General features: G+C 40.0%; 1 long non-coding RNA gene across 1 annotated transcript in view; it reads left to right on the top strand.

The window, feature by feature from the left end:
• Nucleotides 1–7,502, top strand: part of LOC108447572 — a 129,539-nt gene extending 122,037 nt beyond the window's left edge. Inside the window, exons 17-18 of the long non-coding RNA XR_001863229.1 lie at nt 3,876–4,072; nt 4,225–7,502. This is a non-coding gene — a long non-coding RNA (uncharacterized LOC108447572). The remainder of the gene's footprint in view (nt 1–3,875; nt 4,073–4,224) is intronic.
• Nucleotides 7,503–13,198: the final 5,696 nt, after the last annotated feature.

Below are 13,198 nucleotides of genomic sequence, written 5' to 3' on the forward strand. Positions count from 1 at the left end.
ATGTCATTGCCCAGCCTGCAGAATGTGCGCATGCGCTATGCACAGGTGGTGTGAAAAGACCTGTTTCATGAAGACACTTGCTCAGGAGTGATAAGGGAAGCCTGTCTCTAACCCAGGCCATGGCAGTATGTGTGCTCTGAAACACTTGTCCTACCTACCCCAGAAAACTTCACTACAAAGCATCTGAAGGGTTGCCCCAGTACAGACTGGTGGATATCTGTCACCTTCTGCTGCTTTTGCCACCAATGTCATAGGTGTGATACCAGTGGCTTTTCAATGCTTGCTGAAGAATCTCTTTCACTTGAGATATCCCTCCAGGTTTCCTGTGTAAGAGTACTGAAAAATAAACTATTTTCTCAGGACTTCCTGCAACCACAGTCCCAAAGGAAGGAAAAGTTAAAAGTACTTTTTAAAAAATACTTGTTAATTAAAAATATCTTATTGAACCTCTTTGGCCTTAACTACACTGAGAAAATATACTGATCTAGCACATAACTTGCATAAACTACAGTTGTGCTTAATACTGTTGGAGAATGCCACAAATTTCTGCCCTTGCTCATTCCAAGGACAAAATTATGTTTAACATTGGGATAGTTAGAAAACATTTTACCTCATACATTTTAACACTGCATTTTCCCTGTATAGTGTTGAGCTTAATTACTCTAATTTTGTCTTCAGTAATATGTTTCTGATTTTGTTGTTGTGGCATTTGTTCCCTCAGGGTATTTAGAAATGAGATTCAGCATTTAAAAAAATGCTTAGATGTAACAGACTTCTAATAATGAAATCAATGAAAAGAGTATTTCTAACTATAAATCCTGAATACTTTATTATTAATGCATGAAAAGTTGCTGCTGTTTGTTGGGTACTGAATTTTCCATTCCTGGTGCATTTAACCAGTTACTCGTCCTGGGGATATTCTGTGTGCATCTGGCAATCTCCATTCAGAAGGGCCAGCTGACACGTTTTCCACCAAAGTATATGTCAGATGTGGTAGAACCCACAGGAAACCTTTTAAAACAAGAGGGCTATGTGGCCGGTGCAGTGTTATGGCATTGTGATCAAGAGGCTGGTTTTATTGGGAAGCAACAGCAGACATTTCCTCTGAGATAGAAAAAAGTGCAATTTTTCTTTCACTTATCCAGAAAACTTGGCTTACTCCAGATCTGGAAGGAGGCATGTATGGCTAGGCAGGATTCAGGGACTTTCCAACAGTGGCTCTTCTTCACCTGTGTGCAGAGGTGATACATATACGGCTGTATGTGCATTCTCAGAGTTGGGTTTTTCTTCTGTGGAAACCCTTCTCTACGTTTCCTTGTTGACGGCAGCTTGTCTGCTCTACCCTATGTCTCCCCAGCATTTTTATCTGAACCATTGAGGGCATCTGGAGGTAAAAGGAAAGTCCCAGACCAAGAACTCGAGAATGGGCAGTTCTCACTTTCCCTAATGGCCGTAGCATCAGCAGAGAAGAATCAGCAAAGGTGTCAGTGGGGCCTACACATGCAGATGTCTTGATTTACATATCTGTAGATTACTCAAATAGGATAATGTGTTTAATAAAGGATTATCTTGCTGGGTCTTGTTTTCCAAATATCTGCCCAGAGCAAGTTTTTACAGCTGATATACAATGGCCAGATAGAAATATTTATGGTAGAAATTCTGCCAGATCATTAATGCCAGCAACCTGGTTGGTGGTAAGCCAAGCCCACAAATCCTGGGTGCCAATATTCCCAGGCAGCTCCACCAGGAAGAATAGGGGTGGGTGCTCATGCAGCACTTTTCACCTTTAGGTGGGTTCGTAGAGGGTGTGAGACCCACTCCTCACCAGCTGCACTCACTGTTGGCTGCAGTGCTGCAGTGGCAGCTCTTCTGTGGCTTGAGGCAGGAATGGTTCTGGTGGTACATGGGACACATGCTGCTTGTCACTCTGCATGTTGCTTGGAGAAAAAAGAGCATGTGCCCTAAGCCAGGACATGCAGCACATCCCAGCTCAGGCACTCACTGCTTGTCATGGCTGGCTACCACATCATGCCTGCCTGGAGACAGGACTTCTCTATCAGACTAAATAGACAATGATGTCTTTATTAAGATATTTTTGATGGAAACACACCCATGAAGCATAAGGCTTCCTAAATTTGTTTGACTACCCTGTGTGTGACTGTGGGGGATTTTCTTCCTCTTTTTGATCCTGATTTAATTTCCCAGACTTGGAGTGTTCCCGGTAAAGAATACCAAATATGTAAAATTATATCATGTGTCTAGAGGGGTGTTACTGAATACCATTCAGTGTCCTCATGGAAAAAATGTTGACATGGAAAGCTTATGACAGGAGGCTCTGCCTTTGTGGAACTGCTGGGTACCGTTTCTGTGGACATGTCCTTGGGAGATACTCAGAAACAATGGTCTCGCATGTTGGTATGGACAGAAGCTACCTACAATTTGGATTAAAAGACAAATGTATTTGCTGAGCCATTCTTGATAACACAACAGCTTGTACAATGATCTGTTTGTTATCATTGGCCTGATTTAGCAGCAGGTTATGTTTGGCACATAATGTATAAAAACCTGTGAAAAATAATATTGTGATCTAAGATCACTGAGCTTTAGCTTACATGGTACATTGCCTGCTTTCAGTTAGGCTCAATTCAATGAAAATTAGTGCCAGTTGTGTTTCATTAGTGCACCAAAAAGAGGCCTGTGTTTTCGTTTTCCAGAAAGTTGCTGAATCACATCACTGTGCAGAGTATATTCCTCAAATGGTCTTTCTCTAATGATGGGAAAAAAAAAAAGGCAAAAAAGAAAGCAGCAGCAAACCTGTATTAAAAGTCAAATAATGAACAATATTATGTAGGTTACATGAGGAAAAGTTTTACTATCCTTTTATTTTATTTTATTAGATTTCTCATGCTACATTGCCTTGGAATTGAAGGGCATAGAGTGCTCCTTTTCTCTTTTACTGCTGCATGGCTTGTGCTTAACTATTTATGTTGCAGTGCTATGACCTGCTCTTCCTCTGCAGGAGACACACACTAAAGTATTATTAGACCTAAGTGCGTGGGGGGGGGAGGGGGGAGGAAGCTCTTAGTATAATTTTTTATGTATAAATATTGCATATTTATACCCATCCTTAGACTTTTACTAAAATGTCAGTTATCTGATGCACACTCTGGTGGCCAGTCTTTCCACAAGAAGAACTCAGAGGTGCAACACTGTAAATAATGTATGTGAATTTGCCATGTATTGTGCACTGGTTTTTATTTCTGATTGTTATTTTTAATTTAAAAACACATATACTGCTCAGTCAAGCTCTGAACAGGTGTTTTTTAATTGCTAGTCCTTTGGTCTCTAAGACTGAAACTGGGTTGGTTTAATGACACCCGGTTTCTGTTAAACTTTCTTTTTGGTCACAGCTGCCTATCTGTTTCAAAAAGAAAAAGAATAAGAAAAAGAAAAAAAAGTCTTATCCTCTGTTTTGTTGGACTGTAATAAACACAGTAGGGCAGAGGCTCTTGGTACAGGTTTGTGTCATGCTCAGCAAACACGAATCTGTCTAGGACAGGCCTTCTGGGCTTTACAGCCATACAAATAACTGCCAGCTTTCTGGACCTTCAATACAGGTATACATGGGTTAAAGACTTAGAAATTTTTGTGTATGCACATGTGGATTCAAATACACATAAAGTTCAGTTCAGTCACATAGCCTCTTCTGACAATAACTAACTATGACATTTCTGTGTATTCTGTCTTTTGAAACTGCTCTGCTTAATGCTGCTTCTTTTATGTTGTCTGTGACATGGTTAGCCTTTTTTCAGTTATTCTTTTTGTTCAACAGGAAATGCCAGGCTTTTTTGACTGTATCTTTCCTTTTCTTCTAGGCAGTACTCCATTGCTTTGGCTGTAGGTGTTGGAAGATTAAATCCTGCTCAGCTTCTAGGCAAGCAAATCTCCATCCTGCAATGTGCAGAGGAGTGGCTGAAGTGTTGGGACACCCCAGTGACTGAGGGAAATACTGAGAAATTCCTGACTCCCTGTAGGGCACAAAGTGTGAACACAAGAGGGGAGGAGGAAGACGGTAGGTGTGGACCCGCAGCTCTCTTGCCCGTGCCCTGAGAGGCAGGTCTGACACTGCTCCCCCTGTTTGCAGGGCAACTGCTCTGGCCCTTGCGTAGGGCTCTGCTCCCTAAGACATCTTCCTTCTCTACCCTTCTCTCTCCTTTCCCTCAGGGTCATCACTTAAGGCTGAAAATTCCTCTTGCTTAAGAAAAGAAGGTGGCCTGCTCCCTCTATAGGCTTCCCTGGTTGCTGCTTTCATGAATCAGCCATCCAGGGGATCAGAGCTGCATGCAGGCTTTGAAGACCGTCAAAAACGCTGAAATAGGATGTATTTTGCATTTCTTTTAAATTTAGATATGGTTTTTGTTTGTGTACATGTGTGTGAATATGCATTTGTGTGTGTATGCCTGTGCATGTGTGTAGACGAGTCATATAGGAGCTGTTTAGTTTTAGTCTTTTTTTAGAACAAGTGCACGATCCTTTTGTGTGAACTTGCTGTTTGTTAATTGTTTCTGACAACAACCTCCTGACTGCATCCTACCCTTGTTGATGGAAGAGATACCATCTGAGCCAGCAGTTCCATGAACTCAGGCACGCTTCATCCCCAGTGCCCTCTAGTCCACCTGCTTTTGTCTCCTCTCTGTCCCAGGACCCTGCCTCCTCAGTTGCGCCAGCACTGCGGTTTCTGGCATCGTTCTGGTAGGAAAAGCAACCTGTATTAAGAAAAACTCCGTGAATAAAAAAGCCTATTTGTAATTTGGATCAGCTCAGTGACCTGATTTACAGCACAAACTCAAAAAACAGTTGCAGAGAAGCATGAGTGTGAAGAAACAGCCAGAGGCAAGGCAGGGATGGGAGACAGACGTTCCCAAGCTGTCCTTGCAGCTGATGTCCCCCTTTTGTGTAACTGCAGCTGCCAGCTTACCTTTGCTCTGGCACAGATATCAAAGGGAATTCCTCTGCACTGCCTGAAGTAACACTTTAGGGAAAAAAATGACACATTGGTGAGTTATATATTAACCATTATAGAGAGTGGCAGAGTAACAAGGCAGTGAGTTACTGATAAAAAAAAATAGCAACATTTCCATTATGTAGAGCATGGGTAATAGCTCCTAGGAAAAAACTGCCCAGCTCTTTCCACTAAATTATACTGCTTTCAATTCTTCCATACTTTCTGAAATGTGAATATATTGTTCAGATATTTTCAATGGTAAATAAATGCCTCTGGCTGTTTCTTGTGGGTAGCTGAGGGGAGAAGGCAGGAAACGTTTTAGCTAAAATGATGCAGTTATTTCCAAGGAAGTGTCAGAAGAGCAGCATACAAGATTTCAGGAGTTATAGAAAAAAATAATCATAGCTGTCATTCAGCATTGTGCTCAGTTTTCCTTCCCAGGGTCTGACCTTGCTTTGTGTTCAGCATTATCAGAGATCTGCTGCAATGAAGTTTATGTACTTACGTCTCTTAGGACACAAATTAATTGCTTAAGTTTAAAAGCAGAACCTTGCCAGAGATGACAAACACAAGTATTATATATCACCAGTTAAATGACTAATGTTTTATTTGTCTTTGAAGTTTCTGGTGAAAGCTGAAGCATGATGGTGAAAGAAAAAATAATTTAAGTTACATAACACCTCACATATGGAATTGATAATGCTCTGCTTTTTTACATTGCTCTTCAGTGGTTATATACATACATATATAATGAAGATGATTCCATTTGGTGTCCAATATGTGCTGTGCATTCATTCAGGAGATTCAGGAGATTTAAACTTTTTCACTGAATATGAGATTTTTTAATAGAAGATCCTTCTTTTGTTCAATATATTCCACTACTTAATGAAAAGAACCCTGTCCACGTTTCAAGTAAATAGTTTGGTTTTCAAGAGACATTTTTTGACCTCAAAACCACAAAAATGATCCTTGCTTTAGAGCAAAATACCATCTTTTTGAACTGAAAAACCCCCCCAAACTAATCCCCCGCTTTGGTTTTCCCAAAGCACTTCTTATTTCAGTAGTGATATATTTCCTTAAAGTTGTATGTTTGGAATTGAATTGCATGGAATTTATGTAGCCAAGGCTTTAAGCATTCTTACATAATGAATAATATAACCAAAATCCCTGAGGTCTTTTTATCAGGAACTCAGCTAGACAGGCACTTGAGGGACCCTTTTTCTACTCCCAGTATTATGGGAAGCATACTCTGCACTTGACAAGGTGAAATAAAAAGGCATTCAGATAACAAAAGACTGGTAATAAATACTAACGTATACAGGAGAGTTGAGGGTAGGCCATGTTCAGGGCAGGATACTGCTCAAATGTGTTTGGGAAGGGAAGTACTGACAGGGATTTCTTCTCCATCCCTTAGAGCTGCTGACCACTTCATTTGGATCAGGGTTGCTCTGGGATGTGGAGGCTGCATCCCCTTTCATCCCACCCTGACATCTTCAAGAAAACAGAGTAAGGGAGATGAATGATTTTGCTTAAATAGCTGGTGCTGGCTGCCAAGGAGGCAACTTGTGACAGAGGAGAAGAGCGGGGAAAGAAAGAGCGGTGAAAGGCAAAAAGGGGTAGCCAGGATTAGGTCAAAAGAAAGTGTAAGCAAAACCAGAGAGAGAAACATTTAGGCAAAGATTTAGCCCAGGGATGAGTGATGCAGTTTCTATGGGATGGATAAAATCCAGGATAGAAGTGTTCTTAGGAAAAGTGTGATTGTTGGTTGGATGCAAGGGCACTGTATGTATACTAGCATTGCAGATACTGATCATCTTTAAGCTGGTGCCAGAGGTCTGTCACATACACCAATTTGGAATTGCTGCCAGTTTTCTGAGTACAGTGTGTCCAGATGATTATTGCAAGTCTGCAGTAAGAAGCATGAAAGCTATGCTTGTATCTGATATTCAGACTCCAAGAAAAGGGGAAAGAAATGTAGGTCTGTTTCGTGACAATTTTGACCAGTCTCATCAGAAAAAAAAGGAAAAAAGCTTTGTACTTGCCCATAAATTAAACACCTGTTGTGATGAAAACACAACATCAGTTTCCACTTGTGGAAATGTTTTGCATACAGGCTTTGGCAACATCATTTCTCCTCACAGGAAGAACACTGTAAGACAACCCAGGATTACCTTTCAGATGGTTATGCCATCACACTACTGTATTGCACTACTAGGGTGTTGCAAAGAATGCCTTACAATGTGGAGCTACCCAAACCTGGCAAGGCTTGGGAGTGGCATAGTCGTTACTGTATGCATGACCTCATTTTCAAAGGAAGATTAGCATTAGCAAACTTAATATGATGGAAAGTTGGGAGGAGTTGATTTAAATTTCATTTCAGCAACAATAGGGTTCAACTAAAAATTAAAATCCATTATTGTTGTCGTCCTCTTTGCCAGTTCTATGTGTAAGTTCAACTAAAAATTAAAATCCATTATTGTTGTTGTCCTCTTTGCCAGTTCTATGTGTAAGTGTTCTTTTTTATTTCAGCAGTGGCAATCGCCATAAAAATCAGAACGAACAAATGTTTCGTGTATGTGCCAAAGGAACATGAGAAAGTGGTGTTCAGGGCTGTTGGTATGTCTATTTGGGCTGCTCAGTAGGGCCATGAAGATCATGCTTTGGGCTGGAGGCAGACACCTGTGTCTGCAGAGCAGAGGAGGGAGCTGCCAGTAGCTGCCAGCAGCCAGCTCTGGTATCAGACTTATGCAAAGCATGCCTAAAACAATGCCACTTCTGAATACAAAATTCCCCTATTTCTTTCTTGCTTTAGAGAGAAGAGCTCTGCAGATGTGGGGACAGGGACAAAAGTAGCCAGTATTTGCTCTCCTTCTACATGCTAGTCAGCCCTGTTCATGAGGCACTGGCTCATCCCTCTGGCTTCTGAACTGAGAAAAGAAGATGCTCCTCTTCCAAGTAACTAATGAATCATCCCTTTTAGTACATAGCATGCATGACTGCATTGTTAAAAGCAGTCTTAATCACTCACTGAGAAAAATGTTATTGATCATTTCTCCCTTTTAGTTGTTAAGTGGAAGCCTTGGGAGTTGTGACTCACAGCCTGTGTGCTGTGGCAAGCCCAGAAAGACTTTAGTAGATTTTTAGCTTATTATAGGAACCCTCTGCATCTTATTCCTCACATTTTCCTAGCATAGCTGTAATTTGTAAAAATTGTAGATTTCTTAGTTTTGTACTATTCTAGAAATCCTTGTTTTGCAGATGGACTTGACCTGAACTTTACACCAAAATTCAAAGAAGGATTTTTGGTAGGCAACTGACTTGCAGCAGGGGATAGGGCAAAACAGCTCCTGAGCTGGAGGAAGCCCACTCCTCATTTTGCCTTTAGCCCTGTAGTGGTGTTGGACATGCCGTGCATATAGCAGTTCACCCTGGTTTATGAGCATAGGACTATGTGTCAACAGAAGAGTGAAATAAGGAAAAAAACAGTAGTAAGAGTAAATTCGAAGGTTCTTGTCAGCTTCCTTGAAAGAGAATGAATGGGTCTGAGGTAAGAAATAAATTCTATTGTTTACTCAGAATGGCCAAAGGCAGAGAAAAGTGAATAGGTGAAACGTTTTCAATGCGACATGGGAAAAAATGTATCTGTAGTTATTTCAAATGTAGACAGATATACTGATAGATGTACTTGTGCGTTAATTGCATAAAAAATACTAGACTGAAAGATTATTATTAATGCCAAATGGTCAAGTTTTCAACTGGTGCAGGATACCACAGTTAAGACAGCCTATACCCTCTTAAACCAGTCTTTCTGTTTGTATGTCTACTGTATAACATGGCTGTATTCCATTATTACATCCAACTTATTTAATTGAATCAGTCACTTGTTCATTTCTCCACAAATGCAGAAGAAGCTACAGGGCCTCCATGGAGGAGGAGGAGGAGGAGGAGTAAGACATGTAGGGACAGTTCTGGTAGTGAGCATGTTTGTTGTTATCATTTTTTTTCTGTTATTTCCCCTAAATAACCTTTCTCACTCATTCTGAACAGAGAGCTTCCCCACATGCCCCTCCATGACACTACATGACATACTGCTGGTCAGCAGGTCCTCTGCTCTGCCATCACAGCCTTCCTTAGCTCCTGGAAAATGAAACCGACCTCTGCTGTGAGCAGACATTTAGGAGGCAGGAATAAGGGGGTAAGAAGGCACCCAACTAGTGATTCATTGTGTAATGATACTAAAAAAACATGCATTACAAGACTTCATCATGTTTGACTGTAGCTGGGAGCAAAGGTGATGTAAAATAATGTATGGTAATAGTTTTCTTTCAGCATCTTTGCCCAGCACCAGATAAGTAGCTTTTTGTTTCTTGAGCTGTCATTGTTGGGAAAAGTATTGCCATCAGCTGTAAGTCTTAGAAATATCCTTTGATATATGGCAAGGAAGTGGGATTTATTTTGGGACAGAATCTTGCCCCCCTGGTGTGTTTCTTGATGAATGTGGTCACTTGATGGAAGCATGCTGCCATAGGGGAACAGCCCTTGGGATCTGTCCCTCTGTCAGCTCTCAGAGAATGACACAAACCATCGTGGAGGAAGCAGATGTTCCCAGTGGTATCACAGAGAAAGAACTGACAAGAAGACATTTGAGAAGAAGGGCATGGAAACACATTTGGTGTGTTCAAGGGAGGATTCAGTGAGAGCAGAGATTTAGAGTGAATCTTGCTGGGGGATAGCTCTGGAGAAAAGCCAAGAAGATTCAGAGGCCTCCCCAGTCACCACAGGCTATTGGTAGGGGTTCAGGTTTTGTGTGATGACCCTACAGATGCAGAGCACTGTGACTTGTAGAGCTGAAATCCCAGCCATCCTCTGAATGGGGGCTAAAGGGTCCTAAAAGATCAGTGAGAAGCAAATAGTAACTACAAAATTCTAGCCTTTACATAGTTTTGTCTTGTTAGGAAATAGCCTGGCCCTTGACAGCTGAGAGCGGACAGACCTGCTATAATAATCTGTAACAGTTTTTGCAATGCAGAGATAGTTATAGTAGCCAGCACTTGTTCTTTGTGTGTAGTAAGCACCAGGAAACCAACATGTTTAATAAGAAACAGCAATTTGAACTTCTGACTGAGACTTCAGTTTGAAGTCTCTTTAATACTCTTAAAATATATTTCAGTTTAATAACCTCATTCAGCATCAACTTTTGCTTGGATCTGAGAGCACCTTTTGATATCTGCTGTTTCTTACATTTATAAAAGTAGTACTTAAACATCAAAGGAACCTTTAAAGAAATAAGCTTCTTGGATCAATTCAGTAAATTGCTTATTGCAACTAATTGCTTACCACTTCATAAAACACCATACTCTTTTATGGCTCTTCCTTGCAAAGTCCCGGTGAGACTGAGATAACCCCATATCTAGTATCCCAATATTTAAAGCATAAGATTGTAAGACTCAATGCATTTTTTTCCCTTCCTTTTCCCGTGTATTTCTAAGTCTCAGGCCTCCTTGTGAAATTTCAGAGCCAAGCCATTGCATTGTGCATCTGGAGGATTCCCCCTGGTTCCCACACTCAACCATGTCTATGGTTATGGTCTCATCCACCTCTCGACAGGAACATCCACATGCTATCCACCTTTCCATGTCAACAGAGCCCCAGGCTGTGTTTCTACCTAACAGGAACAGCAGTCCTTAATGGGGATCAAAAGTGAGGATGACCAAAAAAGCCCTGCTCAGTCATGAACCATGTGTAGTGGGTTTTCTCTTTCCTTCATGTAGACTGGAATATTGATTTCAAAACCTCACTGAGGTCAGGTCCCACTGCGTGCAAGAGATCCAAGAGTCCAACATTCTGTATTGGGAAATTTCTTTGAATGTCTTGAAATGAAACACTGAATGCCTCCTCATTTATTTTTCTGCCTTGGGCCAGGCAATAAAATGAATGTCCTGTACAAATTACTGTGGACATCATATTGCTGGGCAGCTGGGAAATGATGTAGCAGAAGATGATCCTTGCCTCCTTCCTAAAGACAAATGACATTTTTACCCTTATATTTTTGCAACTATACTACCAGAATGTGGGAATACACTACACAAGCTTAAAAAACTAAGATTTTTATACAAATCAGTATTGTCTGATTGCCTATCTAAAAAAGGGCTTTATTATTCACTATGAGAAATCTCTATATTTGATCAGAAATGTCTAATATGAATAAAATGCCCTAACTTCAAAGAGTACACTTGATTTTCCATTTCATCATCCAAATCACCTGGCAAACTCATCAAGAGATTTTGGTGCACTGAACGCATATTCTAGACAAGCAGTTAAACCACCGTTAAGACGTTTTTTCGGTTGGATGATTTAATTTGGTTTTTTAATCTTAAATCTTAAAAAAAATATTTATATGATGCTTTTCTTGCTTCTTTGGTTTTAAAATTTTTTGAGGCAGAGATGGCCCGTGCTAAAGCCTTCTAGAATATATAATACCCAGTTTTGGAGGAGCCATTTCAATGCCAAGCTGGAAGTAAGGAGTGAATATTTATTTTTGGAGCAGATACATCACTGTCATTGCTCTTACCATTACAGCTAACAATCATCTAAGAGAAGAGAGGTATAGAGACCAGGCTGGGATTACATGGCTTGGCAAATCTGGCTTCAGAGTACTTAACCATAGATCAGAAAAGTTACCAGCACAAATAGCAAAATTCTGGGTGTTGTGCAAATTTATTCTACCTAACAAAACATATTAACATTGTTTTAAAGCAGTAACTTTCTTCTGGCCAGCTTTATAATGGATTTGATGTGGGAGATTTTTGCCTGCAATCAACTTACAGTCAACGGAAAATATAAAACTGCTTTAATACTATAACCCACACTCTTCTTAGCTCAGATAAGCTAAGTGGTGCACGTGTATTTGTTCCAGATTAAATTTGTAAACCCAGTAATGCATCTAGCTGGCATTAATGGATAGGAGTCTCAGCTGTTGAAGGGTTGATCCTTGATAACTGTGTAACCACGTGGCATTTCATCACACCACAAGAAATGCATCTGTTACCTTTTCCTTCATTGATACCCAGTGCCTCTTTGCCCTAGTCTTTAGTATATACATTTTTATTTTCCATTAATAAATTAGATCATTTGGGGTTTTTTTTGCTTCAGTAGTTTTGCAAATTGTACTTACCCTATACCAGAAGAAGATGAGTGAAAGGTCTTACTCTATTTTTTTAGTGTGAACATTTTAGCTCAAAAAAAAAAAAAATCTTAACTGAGAAAGATTTTTAATCCTCCTTTGCTTATAACCAAGATTCTTCCTCATGTCTAAATAATTACTACAATTGCTACATAGACAGGTTTGGCTAGTACTGCAAGAAAATCAAGGGCTGGCCAGCCAGCATTTAGCAGTGTGCACTTAGCTGTACACCTTAAAAATAGCATTTTGGTTCATAGATGCAGTAGACTGCTAAGATTAGAATACAAATCTGGAAGACTTTGAGAGGCTTTAATCACAGATGCCATTAAGCATTATGTCACTAGTGTAATACTATGGGTATATTATTTACTGTTTTAAGAAAACCTGTCAACCTCCTTTTATAGTTAAAATTTGGCCTCTTTATTTAGCAGCCTGTATTCTGACCATTTAAAAATGTTTAACTGAATTGCTGATGCAACACATGTACACAGTGACTCCCAATAAAGCCAACATTTATTGCATCTACTTATATACAAGGCCATGAACAAACAGCGCATTAATGCTCAAAGAGAGAGGACAGTGTTTGAAGCAGTGCTGTATGGACCTTCCTATATTAAAAAAACTCAAACAAATAAACAAAATAACCCAAGCAAAAGCTCGTTATTGCACTTGGGTAGATTTGTGTTTGAAAAAAACCAACCCATGTCAAACCTTCAGCATTTTTTGTAGTTATGCAGAAGGGTGACCAAAATGATGCCCCTAATTATTATCATTAAATCTTCAAACATTAAATCTTCATACACTGAAAATTCATCTAATGTTTGTGCTGTAACTAGGAAAGTCTTACTAAGGTTAATTTTAATTATCGGTAATACTGACATGCAACTGATCACTATTTCCCCTACTTCTTTCCTGTGGCATTCAAACCACTTCGCTTAAAAATCTTTGAAATAGTCTCAAACATGCCTAGACTGATGGAGACAAATAAATTTGCATCTAAAAGGAGGGAA

This window comes from Corvus brachyrhynchos, unplaced genomic scaffold (genome assembly GCF_000691975.1).
Source record: "Corvus brachyrhynchos isolate BGI_N302 unplaced genomic scaffold, ASM69197v1 scaffold56, whole genome shotgun sequence".
NCBI classification, from domain to species: domain Eukaryota; kingdom Metazoa; phylum Chordata; class Aves; order Passeriformes; family Corvidae; genus Corvus; species Corvus brachyrhynchos.